Source organism: Entelurus aequoreus, linkage group LG04 (genome assembly GCF_033978785.1).
Source record: "Entelurus aequoreus isolate RoL-2023_Sb linkage group LG04, RoL_Eaeq_v1.1, whole genome shotgun sequence".
Taxonomy (NCBI): Eukaryota; Metazoa; Chordata; class Actinopteri; order Syngnathiformes; family Syngnathidae; genus Entelurus; species Entelurus aequoreus.
This window is the reverse complement of record NC_084734.1, coordinates 6,917,355-6,943,409: the sequence shown is the minus strand read 5'-3', so window position 1 is coordinate 6,943,409 and position 26,055 is coordinate 6,917,355. Positions and strand designations below refer to the sequence as shown.

The 26,055-nt window shown below is 37.8% G+C and overlaps 1 long non-coding RNA gene across 1 annotated transcript; it reads left to right on the top strand.

Moving 5' to 3' along the window:
- The first annotated feature begins 1,281 nt into the window (after window positions 1-1,281).
- LOC133647719 (uncharacterized) lies at window positions 1,282-25,974 on the top strand. Its single transcript, XR_009825753.1, has 3 exons — window positions 1,282-1,334; window positions 4,309-4,349; window positions 25,704-25,974. It is a non-coding gene; the product is annotated as an uncharacterized LOC133647719 (long non-coding RNA).
- Window positions 25,975-26,055: the final 81 nt, after the last annotated feature.

Genomic DNA, 26,055 nt, shown 5'->3' with positions numbered 1-26,055 from the left:
CAAAAGCTGTTTTTTGGGTAATAAAATTACTATTTGTTGTATGCCAAAAAACAACAATGTCATTTTCTACACACTAAAATATGTTGGGTTAAAAAATAACCCAATTTTAACCCAACTGCTGGTTCAGAAAAGGACAAATCCCTTATTTGAGTTATTTTAACTCAACATTTTAGGTTAATTTTTTCAGCCTAACTTTTGCATTGAATTATTTAACCAAAAAGTTGAGTTATGATAACTAAATGTTGGGTTATTCCCAACTATACTATTGGGTTGAATTATTTAACCCAAAATTTGAGTTTATGATTAGTAAATGTTGGTTATTCCAATCTAAACTATTGGATTGAATTATTTAACCAAAAATTGTGTGTAAAAAATGACATTGTTGTTTTTTGGCATACAACAAATAGTCCTTTTATTACCCCAAAACAGCTTTTGTGAAGTTGCTAAACATTTTTGGGTAAAAGGCTTTATTTTTTATTAAAAAGTTACATTTTTATTGAAGGGAATTTTTTTATGGATTAATTTCATTAACATTTAGTTATCATAACTCAACTTTTGGGTTGAATTATCTAACCCAAAAAAGTTGAGTTATGACAACTAAATGTTGGGTGATTGTAAATAATGTTAATGAGATTAATCCATAAAAAAAATCCCTTCAATAAAAATGTAACTTTTTAATAAAAAAATAAAAAGCCTTTTACACAAAAATGTGTTACTTGTTGAAAAACAACCCAAAAATGGTTCATAATTTCGAGTTAAAATAATACCCTTATAACCCAAAAAATGGGTTGCTATTCATAAAAATAACTCCAAAATGTAACCCAACACTAGCAACTCATGAATTGGGTTAAGAAAATAACCCAGCATTTTTTTAGTGTGTACAAAGTGTTCTTGTTTTTATGACAGGTGGACTAATTCACGAGTTATGGACTAATAAAGTATTTTTATTCTGTGTTTTCTCAGGGGAAAAAGTTTGGACACCCCCCCCCCCCCCTCGTCTTTCCAGCCGAGCTTGATTGACACTTTGCGTGCGGATTGTAGCGTTGGAAGGAGGACATTTACACGCCGCTAAGTCTCTCAGTGAAATGTCGGCGGCGCCTTGAAGACGCGGGATTTGGAGCTCAAGCGTTCAAATGGCGTCATTCAACGGGGAGAAGATTTCCACATCAAATGCTGCCGTGAGAGGCGTCACTTCTCCCCACGTGGGAGTCTGCAGGAGATCAAGCAGCCAGGAGCTGGCGGAAGGGCAACGGAAGGCAAAAGGCAGGAAGGAAGTGGGCAGGAGGGCCCTTCTGAAGACCACCTTTGGCCTCGTGACGAGCCTCGTGGATCACGTAAGCTCTTATTGAGGTCTAAACACGCCGTCATTCAGACACTCAACTGACTATAAGGCAGTGGTTTTCAACCTTTTTGGAGACATTTGTGGGGACATTGTTGATAGTCATGTCATATTTAGATGTACATTGTCTTTGCTCCACAGTAAGTCTTTGCTGTCGTCCAGCATTCTGTTTTGGTTTACTTAGTTCAGTTTTAGTTTCGTTCTGCATACCCCAGTGTTTTTCAACCTTTTTGGAGCCAAGGCACATTTTTTGCGTTGAAAAAATGCGTAGGCACACCACCCGCAGAAATCTTTCAAAAACCAAACTCAGTCGACAGTAAAAAGTCGTTGTCGCAATTGTTGGGTATGACTTTAAAGCATCTACTTTGTTTTAGCAATCAAGAATATTTCAGTTGTTTTTAGTCCTTCTTTGTGGGGACATTGTTGATTGTCATGTCATGTTCGGATGTACTTTGTCTTTGCTCCACATTAAGTCTTTGCTGTCGTCCAGCATTCTGTTTTGGTTGACTTTGTAGCCAGTTCAGTTTTAGTTTTGTTCTGCATAGCCCAGTGTTTTTCAACCTTTTTGGAGCCAAGGCACATTTTTTGCGTTAAAAAAATGCGGAGGCACACCACCCGCAGAAATCTTTCAAAAACCAAACTCAGTCGACAGTGAAAAATCGTTGTCGCAATTGTTGGGTATGACTTTAAAGCATCTACTTTGTTTTAGCAATCAAGAATATTTCAGTTGTTTTTAGTCCTTCTTTGTGGGGACATTGTTGATGGTCATGTCATGTTCGGTTTTACATTGTCTTTGCTCCACAGTAAGTCTTTGCTGTCGTCCAGCATTCTGTTTTGGTTGACTTTGTAGCCAGTTCAGTTTTAGTTTTGTTCTGCATAGACCAGTGGTTTTCAACCTTTTTGGAGCCAAGGCACATTTTTTGCGTTGAAAAAATGCGGAGGCACACCACCCGCAGAAATCTTTCAAAAACTAAACTCAGTTGACAATAAAAAGTGGATATGACTTACCATGAATTGACTACGTGGACCCCGACTTAAACAAGTCGAAAAACTTATCGGGGTGTTACCATCAATTGTACGTAATATGTACTGTACTGTGCAATCTACTAATAAAAGTCTCAATCAATCAATCAAAAAACTTTAAAGCATAACCAAGCATGCATCACTATAGCTCTTGTCTCAAAGTAGGTGTACTGTCACCACCTGTCACATCACACCCTGACTTATTTGGACTTTTCTGCTGTATTCCTGTGTGTAGTGTTTTACTTCTTGTCTTGCGCTCCTATTTTGGTGTTTTTTAGTCTTTTTTTTATATTTTCCTGTAGCAGTTTCATGTCTTCCTTTGAGCGATATTTCCCGCATCTACTTTGTTTTAGCAATCAAGAATATTTCAGTTGTTTTTTTATCCTTCTTTGCGGGGACATTGTTGATGGTCATGTCATGTTCGGATGCACATTGTCTTTGCTCCACAGTAAGTCTTTGCTGTCGTCCAGCATTCTGTTTTTGTTTACTTTGTAGCCAGTCCAGTTTTAGTTTCGTTCTGCATAGACCAGTGGTTTTCAACCTTTTTGGAGCCAAGGCACATTTTTTGCACACCACCAGCAGAAATCATTAAAAAACAAAACTCAGTTAACAGTAAAAAGTTGTTGTCGCAATTGTTGGATATAAAGCATAACCAAGCATGCATCACTATAGCTCTTGTCTCAAAGTAGGTGTACTGTCACCACCTGTCACATCACACCCTGACTTATTTGGACTTTTCTGCTGTTTTCCGGTGTGTAGTGTTTTACTTCTTGTCTTGCACTCCTATTTTGCTGGCTTTTTCTCTTTTTTTGGTATTTTCCTGTAGCAGTTTCATGTCTTCCTTTGAGCGATATTTCCCGCATCTACTTTGTTTTAGCAATCAAGAATATTTCAGTTGTTTTTTATCCTTCTTTGCGGGGACATTGTTGATTGTCATGTCATGTTCGGATGTACTTTGTCTTTGCTCCACAGTAAGTCTTTGCTGTCGTCCAGCATTCTGTTTTTCTTTCTTTCATAGTTACTTTTATTGATTTCACATTCACATTAACAACAAATTCAAACCCTCTTCATCCCCTACCCTACCCCTGCTGTCACTCAAAACAAAAACAAAAAACAAAAGTAAGAGTACAAAAGTACTCAGAGTAAAAAATAAAAATGTCAATACAAGGCACTTGAGACTAAGTAGTTGAAGGCGATATTTCCCGCATCTACTTTTGTTTTAGCAATCAAGAATATTTCAGTTGTTTTTAATCCTTCTTTGTGGGGACATTGTTGATGGTCATGTCATGTTCGGATGTACTCTGTCTTTGCTCCACAGTAAGTCTTTGCTGTCGTCCAGAATTATGTTTTTGCTTACTTAGTAGCCAGTTCAGTTTTAGTTTTGTTCTGCATAGCCCAGTGTTTTTCAACCTTTTTGGAGCCAAGGCACAGTACTTTGTGGACGCCGTCTTTGCTCCACAGTAAGTCTTTGCTGTCGTCCAGAATTCTGTTTTTGCTTACTTAGTAGCCAGTTCAGTTTTAGTTTTGTTCTGCATAGCCCAGTGTTTTTCAACCTTTTTGGAGCCAAGGCACAGTACTTTGTGGACGCCGTCTTTGCTCCACAGTAAGTCTTTGCTGTCGTCCAGAATTCTGTTTTTGCTTACTTAGTAGCCAGTTCAGTTTTAGTTTCGTTCTGCATAGCCTTCCCAAAGCAATTAGCTACCTGCTGCCACCTACTGATATGGAAGAGTATTACACGGTTACTCTGCCGAGCTCTGGACAGCACCGACACTCAACAACAACAACACATCATTTGCAGACTATAATTACTGCTTTGCGAACAATATTTTTAACCCAAATAGGTGAAACTAGATGCATACCAGACTGTATCTCAGTGGTTGAAAAACACTGGACTAGAGCCCAATTTGAGAGGAAATAATGCGCGAATACGTGATTTTTCTCCACAGATTGCCCGTTGATGACTTGAGAAAAGGACAACAACACAAAAGTGAGGTTCTGCACTCCTACTTCACCGAGAGAGAGAGAGAGACGCACAAAAACACTTATTCAAGTCGCAGATGTTGCACGCAGTTTTCATGCGAATGTGGGAAGTGCGACGATTCTACCGCCATTGTGTTGTTGCCTCACCAAAAAAAAAAAAAAACACACAAAAAAAACCTTGCAAAACCACATAAGATTTGTTTTTTTTTAGCCTTTTTTTTCTGGAAACGAGAGCCGGGTCACTTAGCCGGGAGATGAAGACGTGTCTGATCTCCACGGCAACCAATGCCACGGCAGCCCTCCCCTCACGACGCCCTCTGATTGGCCTTTGCCCCGCCCCGCTCCCCCGCTCCTCGCACCTATAATAATCCCCCTCGCCCCCCTCCCCTCTCCAACAGGCCAATCCCAGGAGCGGGCTCAGAGGCCGGGCGGGATGGCAGCAAAGAGGCGAGGGGGAACAAAAAAAGGAAAAAAGGCAGCAGCTGATGGTGCTAAAGGAGAGTCGGGTGTGGCGTCATTAATAAAGCATAAAAAAGTGAACACATCAAAGCGGGTGTGGGGGAGGGCGGGGGGGGGGGCATGCTAGCCTACATGAAAGTAGCGATGGCTTAATGTTTCCTACGGCGTGTTCTGGTGACGCCCGCCTTGATTTGCGGTGCGTTGGCTGGGAAAATGGATTTGCAGGAGCGTGGATGGAAAAGCTGACCTCACAGGCTCTTCAAAGTCTGCAGCCAAGATAGAAACCTGCACCCCCTGAGGACCAGCGTCCTCTACAGTGGACGTTTGCTTTTTGATCCTTTGTCAAAGTTCAAGCATTGAGACCAAATACCTGTCACGCTAAGCACCTGCTGTATGTCCACTGTAGCGGACGTTTGGTTTTGGTGTATTTATTTTATTATAATTGCATAATTATAATATACACCTTCTATGTTAGCTACCTCTCTTTGTTTATAATGTCTATTTTCTCTATTTTATGCTGCAGCTGTTACATATACTGTAATATTGTACATGGTCATTGTTATATATATATATATATATATATATATATATACATATATATATATATATATATATATATATATATATATATATATATATATATATATATATATATATATATATATATATATATATATATATATATATATATATATATATATATATATATATATATATATATATATATATATATATATATATATATATATATATATATATATATATATGTATATATATATATATATATATGTATATATATATTTATATATTTGTATATATATATATATATATATATATATATATATATATATATATATATATATATATATATATATATATATATATATATATATATATATATATATATATATATATGATATAAACATATAATATAATATATCAATATATATACCATATACTGTACATATATTATGTAAATATTGCATATATTTTATATTGCTACTACAGTACTACACATGTACCGTAGTAGCAATATAAAATATAACATATATGTTTTTGATAATAATAATAATAATAGATTTTATTTGTAAAAAGCACTTTACATTGAGTAAACAACCTCAAAGTGCTACAGTGTATTAAAAAAATAAAAAGATAATTAAAAAAAAAAATACAATTAAAAACTAGAACAGCCGCCAATAGGTTTTTAAGCCTTTTTTAAAAGCATCTACAGTCTGTGGTGCCCTCAGGTGGTCAGGGAGAGCGTTCCACAGACTGGGAGCGGCGGAGCAGAATGCCCGGTGTATCTATTTTATTATAATTGCATAATTCTGCAAAGAACATTAAACAAAAACACTGTTATGCACACATGTCCACTGCAGTGGACGCTGGTTCTCAAGGGGTTAAAACCATCAGCGTCCTCTGTAGTGGACATTTGTTTTTTTTTTGGGTGCATCTCTTCAATCAGAGTTACACAATTCTGACAAGAAACAACCTTGTTGTGCAAAACACAAATGTCCACTGCAGTGGACGCTGTCTGAGAACCACGTGACCTAAAATGGACGTTTGTTTTTGGTGTATTTATTTTATTTTAATTGCATAATTCTGCAAAGAACATTAAACAAAAACACTGTTATGCACACATGTCCACTGTAGTGGACGCTGCTTCTCAAGGGGTTAAAAACATCAGCGTCCTCTGTAGTGGACATTTGTTTTTTTTTTGGGTGCATCTCTTCAATCAGAGTTACACAATTCTGACAAGAAACAACCTTGTTGTGCAAAACACAAATGTCCACTGCAGTGGACGCTGTCTGAGAACCATGTGACCTAAAATGGACGTTTGTTTTTGGTGTATTTATTTTATTTTAATTGCATGATTCTGCAAAGAACATTAAACAAAAACACTGTTATGCACACATGTCCACTGCAGTGGACGCTGGTTCTCAAGGGGTTAAAACCATCAGCGTCCTCTGTAGTGGACATTTGTTTTTTGGTGCATCCTTTCAATCAGAGTTTCACAATCCTGACAAGAAACAACCTTGTTGTGCAAAACACAAATGTCCACTGCAGTGGACGCTGTCTGAGAACCATGTGACCTAAAAGGGACGTTTTGTTTTTGGTGTATTTATTTTATTTTAATTGCATAATTCTGCAAAGAACATTAAACAAAAACACTGTTATGCACACATGTCCACTGCAGTGGACGCTGGTTCTCAAGGGGTTAAAACCATCAGCGTCCTCTGTAGTGGACATTTGTTTTTTTTTGGGTGCATCTCTTCAATCAGAGTTACACAATCCTGACAAGAAACAACCTTGTTGTGCAAAACACAAATGTCCACTGCAGTGGACGCTGTCTGAGAACCACGTGACCTAAAATGGACGTTTGTTTTTGGTGTATTTATTTTATTTTAATTGCATAATTCTGCAAAGAACATTAAACAAAAACACTGTTATGCACACATGTCCACTGCAGTGGACGCTGGTTCTCAAGGGGTTAAAACCATCAGCGTCCTCTGTAGTGGACATTTGTTGTTTTTTTGGGTGCATCTCTTCAATCAGAGTTACACAATTCTGACAAGAAACAACCTTGTTGTGCAAAACACAAATGTCCACTGCAGTGGACGCTGCTTCTTACAGGGTCAGAACATCCTGGAAATCATTAAATGCTGTTCAAGATGATATAACATACTGGGAATCAGCGTCCTCTGTAGTGGACATTTGTTTCGGGTGTATTTATTTTACTAGTGTTGCACTATTTTGACAAGCAATAACTTTGTTGTACAAAACACAAATGTCCACTGCAGTGGACGCTGCTTTGGGTTCAAACATCCTAAAAATCATGATGCTGCTTTTCAAGGTGATATAACATACTGAGAATCAGTGTCCTCTGTAGTGGACGTTTGTTTTTGGTGCTTTTCAGAGATACACAATTCTGAAAAGAAGTAACCTTGTTATGCCAAACACAAATGTCCACTGTAGTGGACGCTGGTTCTTGGGGGATTATACCATCGTGAGAATCGGCGTCCTTTGCAGTGGACATTTGTTTTTGTTTTAAGTGTATTTCTTTTATCAACGTGTTTATTAGCGTTGCACAATTTTGACAAGAAATAACTTTGTTGTACAAAACACAAATGTCCACTGCAGTGGACGCTGTCTGAGAACCACGTGACCTAAAATGGACGGGATTTTTTTTTAATTTATTTTTTCATAAAGAAATACAATCATGTGTGCTTACGGACTGTATCCCTGCAGACTGTATTGATCTATTTTAATATATAATGTATATATATATTGTGTTTTTTATGTTGATTTAATTTAAAAAAAAAAAAAAAAAATATATATATATATATATATATATATATATATATATATATATATATATATATATATATATATATATATATATATATATATATATATATATATATATATATATATATATATATATATATATATATATTTATTTATTTTAAAAAAAATATATATATATATATATATATATATATATATATATATATATATATATATATATATATATATATATATATATATATATATATATATATATATATATATATATATATATATATATATATATATATATATATATTTATTTATTTATTTTTTTAAATTAAATCAACATAAAAAACACAATATATATACATTATATATTAAAATAGATCAATACAGTTTTTTATTTTTTTATTTTTTTTTTATTTTATTTTTTTAATTACTTTTGCGGCCCGGTACCAATCTGTCCGCGGACCGGTACCGGGCTGCCGCCCGGTGGTTGGGGACCACTGATATAACATACTGAGAATCAGCGTCCTCTGTAGTGGACGTTTGTTTTTGGAGCTTTTCAGAGATACACAATTGTGAAAAGAAGTAACCTTGTTATGACAAACACAAATGTCCACTGTAGTGGACGCCGGTTCTTGGGGGATTATACCATCTTGAGAATCGGCGTCCTTTGCAGTGGACATTTGTTTTTGTTTTAAGTTTATTTCTTTTATCAGTGTGTTTATTAGTGTTGCACAATTTTGACAAGAAATAACTTTGTTGTACAAAACACAAATGTCCACTGCAGTGGACGCTGTCTGAGAACCACGTGACCTAAAATGGACGAGATTTTTTTTTTTTTTTTTTTTTTTTTTTTTCATAAAGAAATACAATCATGTCTGCTTACGGACTGTATCCCTGCAGACTGTATTGATCTATTTTAATATATAATGTATATATATTGTGTTTTTTATGTTGATTTAATTTAAAAAAAAAATATATATATATATATATATATATATATCTTTTTTTTTCTTTTTTCTTTTTTTTTTTTTTTTTAATTACTTGTGCGGCCCGGTACCAATCGGTCCGCCCGGTACCAATCGGTCCGCGGACCGGTACCGGGCTGCCGCCCGGTGGTTGGGAACCACTGATATAACATACTGAGAATCAGCGTCCTTTGTAGTGGACGTTTGTTTTTGGAGCTTTTCAGAGATACACAATTGTGAAAAGAAGTAACCTTGTTATGCCAAACACAAATGTCCACTGTAGTGGACGCTGGTTCTTGGGGGATTATACCATCTTGAGAATCGGCGTCCTTTGCAGTGGACATTTGTTTTTGTTTTAAGTTTATTTCTTTTATCAGCGTGTTTATTAGCGTTGCACAATTTTGACACGAAATAACCTGGTTGTACAAAACACAAATGTCCACTGCAGTGGACGCTGTCTGAGAACCACGTGACCTAAAATGCACGGGATTTTTTTTTATTTATTTATTTTTATTTTTTTTATATTTTTTTTTTATAAAGAAATACAATCATGTGTGCTTACGGACTGTATCCCTGCAGACTGTATTGATCTATATTGATATATAATGTATATATTGTGTTTTTTATGTTGATTTAATTTTTAATTTTTTTTAATTTTTTTTTAAACATACTGAGAATCAGCGTCCTTTGTAGTGGACGTTTGTTTTTGGAGCTTTTCAGAGATACACAATTCTGAAAAGAAGTAACCTTGTTATGACAAACACTAACGTCCACTGTAGTGGACGCTGGTTCTTAGGGGATTATACCATCTTGGGAATCAGTGTCCTCTGTAGTGGACGTTTGTTTTTGGTGCTTTTCAGAGATACACAATTGTGAAAAGAAGCAACCTTGTTATGACAAACACAAACGTCCACTGTAGTGGACGCTGGTTCTTAGGGGATTATACCATCTTGGGAATCAGTGTCCTCTGTAGTGGACGTTTGTTTTTTGGTGCTTTTCAGAGATACACAATTGTGAAAAGAAGTAACCTTGTCATGCCAAACACAAACGTCCACTGCAGTGGACAATGGTTCCCAGACGGCACACGAGGAAGCCAACATGAAAGGATGAATAATGCCACGCAGGATGATGTCATCCGCCTGTGAAGGTGACGCTGCGTTCTCATCTCAGGCCGCCATCACCAGGCAATTTACCCTGGAGCAGGCGCCGTGCCACCCAGGCCCCGCCCCCCTCCCTGCCTTCATTATCAGCGCTAATGGCTGGATGGCATCACCGCCCAGGAGGCTGCGGGCACAGCGACGCCAGAAAGGAGAGGAGCTACGCTTGTGGGACGAGTGACCGCAGGTGCTGGTTTGGCTCAAAAACAATAAAAGTTCAAGTTACCCATGACGAAATTATTTTCTGCATTTGACCCACTGGGAGGTGAGGGGAGCAGTGGGCAGCAGCGGTGGCCCCGCTCGGGAATCATTTTTGGTGATTTAACCCCCAATTCCAACCCTTGATGCAAGCAGGGAGGTAACGCCTCCCATTTTTATAGTCTTTGGTATGAATAAAAAAGTTTGCTGATGCGGACACTAACAGGAAGTCACATGGTCCCTTACTACAAAACAAAGAGTTTTTTAACGATGTTCTAATCGTAATGTGTCCCATTATTTTTGTATTATTTCAGTTTCACCAATTTCACAGAAAATTCACCAAAACATCACCATGGAGTTATTGAGTCTGGTTAGCTGATTGGAGAGCTAGCTTGCGCAGCTAGTGGGTCCATGACCATGACTTCTGTTTTGTTTGATCAGCCGTTTTACTGCCCTGTTACAGACACCATTTAGAAAAAATTAAGGTATGTTAATAAACATTTACGAAATATTTATGTGTAAATAACTAATTTCACGACGTAAATATCTGCGGCTTATAGTCCGGTGCGGCTAAGATAAGGTGAAACAAATGTTTTCCCAAAATGTAGCGGGTGTGGCTAATATACCGGTGCGCTCTATAGTCCGGAAAATATGGTGCAGTGTTTAATTTATCTTTATTCCAACACAGTGTTACTGTTCAAACTGTGTGCAATAATACAAAATATTCAATGTACTTGTTACAAAAAAACTCTGCCTTGTTTTTAATGAATACTTAGGTCTACTACGCTACTGTATTTAATGTTGTCATTATGGTGGTACTTAATGAATACTTAGGTCTACTACACTACTGTATTTAATGATGTCATTATGGTGGTACTTAATGAATACTTAGGTCTACTACACTACTGTATTTAATGTTGTCATTATGGTGGTACTTAATGAATACTTAGGTCTACTACACTACTGTATTTAATGTTGTCATTATGGTGGTACTTAATGAATACTTAGGTCTACTACACTACTGTATTTAATGTTATTATGGTGGTACTTAATGAATACTTAGGTCTACTACACTACTGTATTTAATGTCATTATGGTGGTACTTAATGAATATTTAGGTCTACTACACTACTGTATTTAATGTTGTCATTATGGTGGTACTTAATGAATACTTAGGTCTACTACACTACTGTATTTAATGTTGTCATTATGGTGGTACTTAATGAATACTTAGGTCTACTACACTACTGTATTTAATGTCATTATGGTGGTACTTAATGAATACTTAGGTCTACTACACTACTGTATTTAATGTTGTCATTATGGTGGTACTTAATGAATACTTAGGTCTACTACACTACTGTATTTAATGTCATTATGGTGGTACTTAATGAATACTTAGGTCTACTACACTACTGTATTTAATGTTATTATGGTGGTACTTAATGAATACTTAGGTCTACTACACTACTGTATTTAATGTTGTCATTATGGTGGTACTTAATGAATACTTAGGTCTACTACGCTACTGTATTTAATGTTGTCATTATGGTGGTACTTAATGAATACTTAGGTCTACTAAGCTACTGTATTTAATGTTGTCATCACGGTGGTACTTAATGAATACTTAGGTCTACTACACTACTGTATTTAATGTTGTCATTATGGTGGTACTTAATGAATACTTAGGTCTACTACACTACTGTATTTAATGTTGTCATTATGGTGGTACTTAATGAATACTTAGGTCTACTAGGCTACTGTATTTAATGTTGTCATTATGGTGGTACTTAATGAATACTTAGGTCTACTAGGCTACTGTATTTAATGTTGTCATTATGGTGGTACTTAATGAATACTTAGGTCTACTACACTACTGTATTTAATGTTGTCATTATGGTGGTACTTAATGAATACTTAGGTCTACTACACTACTGTATTTAATGTTGTCATTATGGTGGTACTTAATGAATACTTAGGTCTACTACACTACTGTATTTAATGTCATTATGGTGGTACTTAATGAATACTTAGGTCTACTACACTACTGTATTTAATGTTGTCATTATGGTGGTACTTAATGAATACTTAGGTCTACTACACTACTGTATTTAATGTTGTCATTATGGTGGTACTTAATGATTACTTAGGTCTACTACGCTACTGTATTTAATGTTGTCATTATGGTGGTACTTAATGAATACTTATGTCTATTACACTACTGTATTTAATGTTGTCATTATGGTGGTACTTAATGAATACTTAGGTCTACTACACTACTGTATTTAATGTTGTCATTATGGTGGTACTTAATGATTACTTAGGTCTACTACGCTACTGTATTTAATGTTGTCATTATGGTGGTACTTAATGAATACTTATGTCTACTACACTACTGTATTTAATGTTGTCATTATGGTGGTACTTAATGAATACTTAGGTCTACTACGCTACTGTATTTAATGTTGTCATTATGGTGGTACTTAATGAATACTTAGGTCTACTACACTACTGTATTTAATGTTGTCATTATGGTGGTACTTAATGAATACTTAGGTCTACTACACTACTGTATTTAATGTCATTATGGTGGTACTTAATGAATACTTAGGTCTACTACACTACTGTATTTAATGTTGTCATTATGGTGGTACTTAATGAATACTTAGGTCTACTACACTACTGTATTTAATGTCATTATGGTGGTACTTAATGAATACTTAGGTCTACTACACTACTGTATTTAATGTTATTATGGTGGTACTTAATGAATACTTAGGTCTACTACACTACTGTATTTAATGTTGTCATTATGGTGGTACTTAATGAATACTTAGGTCTACTACACTACTGTATTTAATGTTGTCATTATGGTGGTACTTAATGAATACTTAGGTCTACTACGCTACTGTATTTAATGTTGTCATTATGGTGGTACTTAATGAATACTTAGGTCTACTACACTACTGTATTTAATGTCATTATGGTGGTACTTAATGAATACTTAGGTCTACTACACTACTGTATTTAATGTTGTCATTATGGTGGTACTTACTGAATACTTAGATCTACTACACTACTGTATTTAATGTTGTCATTATGGTGGTACTTAATGAATACTTAGGTCTACTACACTACTGTATTTAATGTTGTCATTATGGTGGTACTTAATGAATACTTAGGTCTACTACACTACTGTATTTAATGTTGTCATTATGGTGGTACTTAATGAATACTTAGGTCTACTACACTACTGTATTTATTGTTGTCATAATGGTGGTACTTAATGAATACTTAGGTCTACTTCACTACTGTATTTAATGTCATTATGGTGGTACTTAATGAATACTTAGGTCTACTACACTACTGTATTTATTGTTGTCATTATGGTGGTACTTAATGAATACTTAGGTCTACTACACTACTGTATTTAATGTCATTATGGTGGTACTTAATGAATACTTAGGTCTACTACACTACTGTATTTAATGTCATTATGGTGGTACTTAATGAATACTTAGGTCTACTACACTACTGTATTTAATGTTGTCATTATGGTGGTACTTAATGAATACTTAGGTCTACTACACTACTGTATTTAATGTTGTCATTATGGTGGTACTTAATGAATACTTAGGTCTACTACACTACTGTATTTATTGTTGTCATTATGGTGGTACTTAATGAATACTTAGGTCTACTACACTACTGTATTTAATGTCATTATGGTGGTACTTAATGAATACTTAGGTCTACTACACTACTGTATTTAATGTTGTCATGATGGTGGTACTTAATGAATACTTAGGTCTACTACACTACTGTATTTAATGTTGTCATTATGGTGGTACTTAATGAATACTTAGGTCTACTACACTACTGTATTTAATGTTGTCATTATGGTGGTACTTAATGAATACTTAGGTCTACTACGCTACTGTATTTAATGTTGTCATTATGGTGGTACTTAATGAATACTTAGGTCTACTACACTACTGTATTTAATGTTGTCATTATGGTGGTACTTAATGAATACTTAGGTCTACTACACTACTGTATTTAATGCTGTCATTATGGTGGTACTTAATGAATACTTAGGTCTACTACACTACTGTATTTAATGTTGTCATTATGGTGGTACTTAATGAATACTTAGGTCTACTACACTACTGTATTTAATGTTGTCATTATGGTGGTACTTAATGTTAATCCTGTTTAAAAAAAAAAAAAATTAGTAATTGTTTCTAGAACTGTTGAGTGGAACCCAAAACCTGAAAAGTAGCGAGACTGTTATTGGACTGTAAAGTTCCCTGGCACCTGGCACCTGGCACACCTTGCATGTTTACAGCCTCACCACATACAGACGGACTGGGGGTGGCAGCTCGTCTCCTCCCCCGTGACAAAGTGACACCCTGACAGTTGGGAAAGAAATGTTAGGGCCCCTGAACAGATTTCTCAGTTCCCAAAATAAAAGGTGTTGGATGAGACAAAGACTACTTTTTGAACCCCGAACGAGAGCACTGACAAATGACACCCCGTCACCCCACCCCCTCTCCGTCTGTAGCATGACCGTTGTTGTCGTCGCTAAAGTCATGCCGCTGCGAGGTGGCACTTCTATATGGCGCAAACACACACGCGGCGACGTCTTCCAAGTGCGGGCTGACACAGATTGAGACGCCGTGTTTACTTCACTCCAAATAGCCGCGAGAGCTTTAGGCGCTCCGCCGTTAAATACGTCCTCTCTAGTGGACATGTGTGGTTTCTGCACACCGCGGACACGAATAGAACTTGAGTTGTACTTGTGGGTACTTTCAAGGTAGTCAAGGACACTATTTACACATTCACACACTGCTGCCATCCAGTCCATAGTGGATCTAACATGATAGTGTGAGTCCAGTCCATAGTGGATCTAACATGATAGTGTGAGTCCAGTCCATAGTGGATCTAACATGATAGTGTGAGTCCAGTCCATAGTGGATCTAACATAATAGTGTGAGAGTCCAGTCCATAGTGGATCTAACATAATAGTGAGAGTCCAGTCCATAGTGGATCTAACATGATAGTGTGAGAGTCCAGTCCATAGTGGATCTAACATAATAGTGTGAGAGTCCAGTCCATAGTGGATCTAACATAATAGTGAGAGTCCAGTCCATAGTGGATCTAACATAATAGTGTGAGAGTCCAGTCCATAGTGGATCTAACATAATAGTGTGAGAGTCCAGTCCATAGTGGATCTAATATAATAGTGTGAGAGTCCAGTCCATAGTGGATCTAACATAATAGTGTGAGAGTCCAGTCCATAGTGGATGTAACATAATAGTGTGAGAGTCCAGTCCATAGTGGATCTAACATAATAGTGTGAGAGTCCAGTCCATAGAGGATCTAACATAATAGTGTGAGAGTCCAGTCCATAGTGGATCTAACATGATAGTGAGAGTCCAGTCCATAGTGTATCTAACATAATAGTGTGAGAGTTCAGTCCATAGTGGATCTAACATAATAGTGTGAGAGTCCAGTCCATAGTGGATCTAACATAATAGTGTGAGAGTCCAGTCCATAGAGGATCTAACATAATAGTGTGAGAGTCCAGTCCATAGTGGATCCAACATAATAGTGAGAGTCCAGTCCATAGTGGATCTAACATAAGAGTGAGAGTCCAGTCCATAGTGGATCTAATATAATAGTGAGAGTCCAGTCCATAGTGGATCTAACATAATAGTGTGAGAGTCCAGTCCATAGTGGATCTAACATAATAGTGTGAGAGTCCAGTCCATAGTGGATCTAACATAATAGTGTGAGAGTCCAGTCCATAGTGGATCTAACATAATAGTGTGAGTTCAGTCCATAGTGGATCTAACATAATAGTGAGAGTCCAGTCCATAGTGGATCTAACATAATAGTGAGAGTTCAGTCCATAGTGGATCTAACATAATAGTGTGAGAGTCCAGTCCATAGTGGATCTAACATAATAGTGTGAGTTCAGTCCATAGTGGATCTAACATAATAGTGTGAGAGTCCAGTCCATAGTGGATCTAACATAATAGTGGGAGTCCAGTCCATAGTGGATCTAACATGATAGTGTGAGTCCAGTCCATAGTGGATCTAACATAATAGCGAGAGTCCAGTCCATAGTGGATCTAACATGATAGTGTGAGAGTCCAGTCCATAGTGGATCTAACATAATAGTGAGAGTCCAGTCCACAGTGGATCTAACATAATAGTGAGAGTCCAGTCCATAGTGGATCTAACATATTAGCGAGAGTCCAGTCCATAGTGGATCTAACATAATAGTGAGAGTCCAGTCCATAGTGGATCTAACATGATAGTGTGAGAGTCCAGTCCATAGTGGATCTAACATAATAGTGAGAGTCCAGTCCACAGTGGATCTAACATAATAGTGAGAGTCCAGTCCATAGTGGATCTAACATATTAGCGAGAGTCCAGTCCATAGTGGATCTAACATAATAGTGAGAGTCCAGTCCATAGTGGATCTAACATAATCAATCAATCAGCTTTATTGTCCATTCTTACATGTACAAGACACATAAGAACTGAAATTACATTTTCGGCACAATCCCGCTAAGAGCAGACATACGTTACAGGGAGACAAGACGGGACCGCCAACGGATCAGCCTCACTTAGGCGCTCCTCAAAAAGGTGGGAAAAAGGTGACATTGGGGGGAGGGTGGAAGTAAAAAAAATATCAGTCTGAGGCTGGACCCTCAGGAATGGTCCAGACTGAGTCCGAGGAAAAAAACCTCACATAGCATGGCACACATAAACAAGGTACATTTAATCACAACAAACTCGCAACAAAGTCATCCAACAGGACCTTGGAGGCCAGCAGCTGCTGTTGAGCGCTGCTCAGCCCCCACAACCCCGGAGGAATAAAGCAGTGGTGAAGGCGTTGATTGGGGAAGGGTATGTGCGTGCATGTATGCCCAATTAACTTGGGTGAGATGTTGGATTGTCTTTATGGGCCGAGGCCGGCCCCAAGAGTTCAAGAGTTCAAGAGTCCGACCCAGGTGCTTTTGAAGAAAAGGGAAAGGTCAAAAGCGTCCATCTTTGAGGAGTCCTCGGGGGAGTGTTTTCAAACAGCCTGTTCCTCAAGGCCATTCGAGGGAGTCAAATCGTAGATTAAGATGTTGTTTTTTTCTTCGAGCAGTCAAAACAATGACATTCCTGCTCTATATGCTGGCTCTGACAATTCCAATTTATTCTTTCTGTAACATCATCAAGATCGAATCTACCTTGCGATTCAAATCAGCAATCGCTCCAGTCTGTGATCCCACAGCACGACCCATTCCTTCCATTGCGTTGAACAGCCTGTTGGCCCCTTGAGTGGCTGCCATCGTCTTCCGAATTTGACGATACACCAGAGCAATGCCCAGCCCAATCAGCAAATGCCCTGCGATCACAGCTCCAAATAGGTAGATGTCTTCCACGTCCTCGATGGAAAGGACTGAGAGGCACATGATTCTCCAAGTATTCCAGGAATCTCTCACGTACCCCGCAGCAATGGTTCCATCAGGGCAGCCAGGCTCCCCCGAACCTCTTTTCCTTGTCGAAAAGACTGTGTCAATTGCGTCGAGAGTCCAGTTGATCAAATTCATTTTGATGTTTAGATTTGAGGACAGCTCAAGAAAAGAGGCTTCAAAATAGTTCAAACAAGACAAAAACAAAGAGAGCAAGCAGGGAGGGAAGGAGGGAGCGGAGAGAGATGCGACCGCCCTCACCAGTGGCAAGACAGAAAAAAAAAAATAATAATAATAATAATAATAGTGTGAGTTCAGTCCATAGTGGATCTAACATAATAGTGAGAGTCCAGTCCATAGTGGATCTAACATAATAGTGTGACAGTCCAGTGCATAGTGGATCTAACGTAGTAGTGAGAGTCCAGTCCATACTGGATCTAACATAATAGTGAGAGTCCAGTCCATAGTGGATCTAACATAAAAGTGTGAGAGTCCAGTCCATAGTGGATCTAACATAATAGTGAGAGTCCAGTCCATAGTGGATCTAACATAATAGTGTGAGAGTCCAGTCCATAGTGGATCTAACATAATAGTGTGTGTTCAGTCCATAGTGGATCTAACATGATAGTGAGAGTCCAGTCCATAGTGGATCTAACATAATAGTGTGAGAGTCCAGTCCATAGTGGATCTAACATAATAGTGTGAGTCCAGTCCATAGTGGATCTAACATAATAGTGAGAGTTCAGTCCATAGTGGATCTAACATAATAGATTGAGTTCAGTCCATAGTGGATCTAACATAATAGTGAGAGTCCAGTCCATAGTGGATCTAACATGATAGTGAGAGTCCAGTCCATAGTGGATCTAATATAATAGTGTGAGAGTCCAGTCCATAGTGGATCTAACATAATAGTGAGAGTCCAGTCCATAGTGGATCTAACATAATAGTGAGAGTCCAGTCCATAGTGGATCTAACATAATAGTGTGAGTTCAGTCCATAGTGGATCTAACATAATAGTGTGAGTCCAGTCCATAGTGGATCTAACATAATAGTGTGAGTCCAGTCCATAGTGGATCTAACATAATAGTGTGAGTTCAGTCCATAGTGGATCTAACATAATAGTGTGGGAGTCCAGTCTAGAGTGGATCTAACATAATAGTGTGAGTTCAGACCATAGTGGATCTAACATAATAGTGAGAGAGTCCAGTCCATAGTGGATCTAACATAATAGTGTGAGAGTCCAGTCCATAGTGGATCTAACATAATAGTGAGAGTCCAGTCCATAGTGGATCTAACATAATAGTGTGAGTTCAGTCCATAGTGGATCTAACATAATAGTGTGAGTTCAGTCCATAGTGGATCTAACATAATAGTGTGAGAGTCCAGTCCATAGTGTATCTAACATAATAGTGAGAGTCCAGTCCATAGTGGATCTAACATAATAGTGTGAGTCCAGTCCATAGTGGATCTAACATAATAGTGTGAGAGTCCAGTCCATAGTGTATCTAACATAATAGTGAGAGTCCAGTCCATAGTGGATCTAACATAATAGTGTGAGTCCAGTCCATAGTGGATCTAACATAATAGTGAGAGTCCAGTCCATAGTGGATCTAACATAATAAATAGTGTGAGAGTTCAGTCCATAGTGGATCTAACATAATAGTGTGAGAGTCCAGTCCATAGTGGATCTAACATAATAGTGAGAGTCCAGTCCATAGTGGATCTAACATAATAGTGTGAGTCCAGTCCATAGTGGATCTAACATAATAGTGTGAGTTCAGTCCATAGTGGATCTAACATAGTAGTGTGAGAGTCCAGTCCATAGTGGATCTAACATAATAGTGAGAGTCCAGTCCATAGTGGATCTAACATAATAGTGTGAGAGTCCAGTCCATAGTGGATCTAACATAATAGTGGGAGTCCAGTCCATAGTGGATCTAACATAATAGCGAGAGTCCAGTCCATAGTGGATCTAACATAATAGTGAGAGTCCAGTCCATAGTGGATCTAACATGATAGTGTGAGAGTCCAGTCCATAGTGGATCTAACATAATAGTGAGAGTCCAGTCCATAGTGGATCTAACATAATAGTGAGAGTCCAGTCCATAGTGGATCTAACATATTAGCGAGAGTCCAGTCCATAGTGGATCTAACATAATAGTGAGAGTCCAGTCCATAGTGGATCTAACATAATAGTGTGAGTTCAGTCCATAGTGGATCTAACATAATAGTGAGAGTCCAGTCCATAGTGGATCTAACATAAAAGTGTGAGAGTCCAGTCCATAGTGGATCTAACATAATAGTGAGAGTCCAGTCCATAGTGGATCTAACATAATAGTGTGAGAGTCCAGTCCATAGTGGATCTAACATAATAGTGTGAGTTCAGTCCATAGTGGATCTAACATGATAGTGAGAGTCCAGTCCATAGTGGATCTAACATAATAGTGTGAGAGTCCAGTCCATAGTGGATCTAACATAATAGTGTGAGTCCAGTCCATAGTGGATCTAACATAATAGTGAGAGTTCAGTCCATAGTGGATCTAACATAATAGTGTGAGTTCAGTCCATAGTGGATCTAACATAATAGTGAGAGTCCAGTCCATAGTGGATCTAACATGATAGTGAGAGTCCAGTCCATAGTGGATCTAATATAATAGTGTGAGAGTCCAGTCCATAGTGGATCTAACATAATAGTGAGAGTCCAGTCCATAGTGGATCTAACATAATAGTGAGAGTCCAGTCCATAGTGGATCTAACATAATAGTGTGAGTTCAGTCCATAGTGGATCTAACATAATAGTGTGAGTCCAGTCCATAGTGGATCTAACATAATAGTGTGAGTCCAGTCCATAGTGGATCTAACATAATAGTGTGAGTTCAGTCCATAGTGGATCTAACATAATAGTGTGGGAGTCCAGTCTATAGTGGATCTAACATAATAGTGTGAGTTCAGACCATAGTGGATCTAACATAATAGTGAGAGAGTCCAGTCCATAGTGGATCTAACATAATAGTGTGAGAGTCCAGTCCATAGTGGATCTAACATAATAGTGAGAGTCCAGTCCATAGTGGATCTAACATAATAGTGTGAGTTCAGTCCATAGTGGATCTAACATAATAGTGTGAGAGTCCAGTCCATAGTGGATCTAACATAATAGTGAGAGTCCAATCCATAGTGGATCTAACATCATAGTGTGAGTTCAGTCCATAGTGGATCTAACATAATAGTAAGAGTCCAGTCCATAGTGGATCTAACATAATAGTGAGAGTCCAGTCCATAGTGGATCCAACATAATAGTGAGAGTCCAGTCCATAGTGGATCTAACATAATAGTGAGAGTCCAGTCCATAGTGGATCTAACATAATAGTGTGAATTCAGTCCATAGTGGATCTAACATAATAGTGTGAGTCCAGTCCATAGTGGATCTAACATAATAGTGTGAGTCCAGTCCATAGTGGATCTAACATAATAGTGTGAGTTCAGTCCATAGTGGATCTAACATAATAGTGTGGGAGTCCAGTCTATAGTGGATCTAACATAATAGTGTGAGTTCAGACCATAGTGGATCTAACATAATAGTGAGAGAGTCCAGTCCATAGTGGATCTAACATAATAGTGTGAGAGTCCAGTCCATAGTGGATCTAACATAATAGTGAGAGTCCAGTCCATAGTGGATCTAACATAATAGTGTGAGTTCAGTCCATAGTGGATCTAACATAATAGTGTGAGAGTCCAGTCCATAGTGGATCTAACATAATAGTGAGAGTCCAATCCATAGTGGATCTAACATCATAGTGTGAGTTCAGTCCATAGTGGATCTAACATAATAGTAAGAGTCCAGTCCATAGTGGATCTAACATAATAGTGAGAGTCCAGTCCATAGTGGATCCAACATAATAGTGAGAGTCCAGTCCATAGTGGATCTAACATAATAGTGAGAGTCCAGTCCATAGTGGATCTAACATAATAGTGAGAGTCCAGTCCATAGTGGATCTAACATAATAGTGTGAGTTCAGTCCATAGTGGATCTAACATGATAGTGAGAGTCCAGTCCATAGTGGATCTAACATAATAATGTGAGAGTCCAGTCCATAGTAGATCTAACATAATAGTGAGAGTCCAGTCCATAGTGGATCTAACATGATAGTGAGAGTCCAGTCCATAGTGGATCTAACATAATAGTGTGAGAGTCCAGTCCATAGTGGATCTAACATAATAGTGTGAGAGTCCAGTCCATAGTGGATCTAACATCATAGTGAGAGTCCAGTCCATAGTGGGGCCAGCAGGAGACATCCCGAGCGGACACGGGTCAGCAGCTCAGAGATGTCCCCAGATATTGGATTTCACTTTGTAAAGCTCTTTGAGTCAATAGAGAAAAAGCGCTATATAAATATGATTCAATTCACTTCACTTCACTTCACACCCCCTAGGAGGTGAGGGGAGCAGTGAGCATCTCATTTTTGGTGATTTAACCCCCAATGCCAACCCCTTGATGCTGAGTCCTAACCACCACCCATCAGGAGCAAGGGTGAAGTGTCTTGCTCAAGGACACAACGGACGTGACGAGGTCGGTAGAAGGTGGGGTTTCGAACCAGGACCCCTCAGCTCGCTGGCACGGCCCACTCTTCCAACCAACGCCACGCCGTCCCACTGCAGTGGACGCCGGTTCTCATAATAATAATAACAATAATAATATATTTGATTTGTAAACAACCTCAAAGTGCTACGGTGTATTACAAAAACTAAAAATAAAAAGATAATAAAAATTTATAAAAATAAAAACTAGAACAGCCAAATAGCTAAAACTAGTATGCATATATCTAAAAAAAAAAAGGCTTTTTTAAAAAAGAAGAGCTTTTAAACCTTTTTTAAAAGCATCCACAGTCTGTGGTGCCCTCAGGTGGTCAGGGAGAGCGTTCCACAGACTGGGAGCGGCATTGTCTTATTTTTGAGTTTTTTTTATGTTTTCAGCAGCCGGAAAAAAAAATACAAAAAACTAAATAAAAATGGTAAGGCACTGAAGGACCCCCGGGAGGGAAGTGTTATCATATTCAGTTTGGTACGCGCAGCAGACTGCATGATGTCCTGTTCACTAAGAACTTCTTCTCAGATTTCTGTAAGAGTTCTAATGCGTCGCCACTTAGGTCATGAAATATGAATGGATGTAGACGATTGCAACATGAATGGATGTAGATGACACAATGAGGGGAAAAGGGTGAGGAAAAAAATGAAATAAAGTAAAGCCTAGCATTGAGAAGGGATTGCAACAACAAAAAGGAAATTGTCCTTCAAATTCATATTCCGGTCGAGTTTCTTTCCTGAAATGCAAATTGGACACGCTCAGTCTTGCTGATGCCAGCTAATATGACACATGATAGGAAACCCGACAAAAAGTTAACCACTGTAATATTTAGGGTGAACTATGACGATTTAATTCATATTTTATACAATCCGTGAAAGGATTAATGCGTAATTTTGACTGGTCGACCCGAACTAAAGGCGTGCGATGCACAATAAAGTTGTTAAGAGACTGCAAACAGCAAAATAAATGTCGTATTTGGATACTTAATTCATTAAACAATTATAGTTCTATTAGACGAAATATTGATTAATTTAAAAGGAGCGGCGCTCAAACCGTAGGAACACCATACCTACCGTCGAGCATGATGGTGGTAGTATTATGCTCTGGGCCTGTTTTGCTGCCAGTGGAACTGCTGCTTTAAATGAGACAATGAAAAAGGAGGATTACCTCCAAATTATTCAGGACAAGCTAAAGTCATCAGTCCGGAGGTTGGGTCTTGGGCGCAGTTGGGTGTTCCAACAGGACAATGACCCCAGACACACCTCAAAAGTGGCAAAGGTGTTATGTTTACTAAGGGGAGATGACGGCAACAGACACCAGGGGGCTGTATAGTTCTAAGATTATTTATTATATATATAGCTAATATATATAATAATAATAATACAAAACAACACAAACTAAACTAAGGAAATGGAGTGTGTGACAAAACCCAAGAGTGAGTGGTGTTGGACTATGTGTGTAGTTAGCTGTTGTGTATTACCGTGATGTTGGATGAGGAAGCAGACAAATCCAAAGAGGGCAAGGCAAAATGGGTCAGAGATTCCGTGAGAGGTCCGTGGGGCGGAGAGAGACGTCAGAGTCCGGGGGCGAGCGAGGAGTCGAGGAACGAGGGAGGCGGTCGAGATCCAGGGCAACGGAAGGAAAACAGGTTCACCGTCGAAAAACTATATTCCGGCGAGGGATGGCAGGTTGTGCAGGCTTTAGAAGGCCAGGAGGATTCTCACCGACAGGTGCGCTGATTTCAGACTGATTGCAGCCGGCGGAGTGACGCGTGCGGGAGAGGAGCGGCCGTGGGCGTGTCCCGAGGTGCTGCTCATTGAGGAATTCGCATGGGCATGTGCCCGGGCCGTGACAAAAGGAATGGCTAAATCAGGCTAGAATGAAGGTTTTAGAATGGCCGTCCCAAAGTCCTGACTTAAAGGTGGGGACAATGCTGAAGAAACAAGTCAATATCAGAAAAGCAACACATTTAGCTGAACTGCAGCAATTTAGTGGTCAAGCAGAAGCTTCTGGATGGCTACCAAAAGCGCCTTATTGCAGGTAAACTTGCCAAGGGACATGTAAGCAAATATTAACATTGCTGTATGTATACTTTTGATTGCTCACATTTTCAGTAGACTCATAATAAATTCATAAAAGAAGCAAACTTCATGAATGTTTTTGTGCAGTATGTGCTCCAATCACTACATCACAAAAAAATAGAAATGAGTGTAAAGTCAAGACAGCCATGACATGATGTTCTTTACACGTGTATGTACACTTTTGACCACCACTGTACATGTACATATACATTCACTGTACATACATACATACATATACACATACATGCACATATACATTCACTGTACAAACATACATATACACATATATATATATATATATATATATATATATATATATATATATATATATATATATATATATATATATATATATATATATATATATATATATATATATATATATATATATATATATATATGTATATATATATATGTATATATACATATATATATATATATATATATATATATATATATATATATATATATATATATATATATATATATATATATATATATATATATATATATATATATATATATATATATATATATATATATATATATATATATATATAAAAATAAAATAAAATGTTTTTAGAAAAAGAAAAAAAAATACAAATATTTTTTCTATGAGTGCCTCAATTACTCGTGGATTGTCGCCATTTACTAGTGATTTCAGAACCGAACCCCTGGGAATAGTGCGGACCTACTTTATTGTAAATGTTATTTTTGACATGAAAACACAACATTTAAACCTATTTTCCATTATGATATTTTCATAAATTTAGAATTTATAGTAGATGTTTTTCTTTTAAACCAATCTTTTTGTGACCGCCTCTTACGTTTGCAGTGCGCCTCTATACTAGTCATTACGGCAAAGAGGCAGCGACAACTACTAACAACAAAACTGCGCCGCTCTCAAACTTGACGCGTTATCTTCTGCAACACAACAAGAGGAAGCAGATGAAGTTATCAGCAGCATTTTTTTATTCATTTTTTGGGGGGGCGACGCTTCATGCGAAACAAGACTTGTGAATCCGAAACAGACTATAAATAGATATGCAAAACGCCATTGCAATGGGTTTTGGGGAGCGGGGAAATAAAATGTCTTCATGAGTTCTTGTGTGTGTTTGTGTGTGTTTGTGTGTTTCCTTCCCAGAAGAAGCCTGGTGGAAAAGAACAGGGAGTTGTTGAAGGTGCAAGGTAAAAGGAGGATCCCTCAGAAGGCCGCCTGAGAGCCAGGAGTCTTCCTCTGCAGTCTGAAGAGCTTGAACGTCTCCCTCGCTACATCACAGACTTTTTGTTTAGCATGCAGGTAAATGTTGGTTTCTGCTGCCGAGCAATAAGACTCCATATTTGCATATTCATACTCGGCTTTCATTTCACTCCAAACAATCCTAAGCTTCAATATTGCCAGAGAAAGATCATAAACGAACAAAAAAAACTGCTGTTTTTTTTTGGGTGTGTGTAGCGTCGCTATAAGAGATCCAAAAAAAAGCACTGCCACTTAA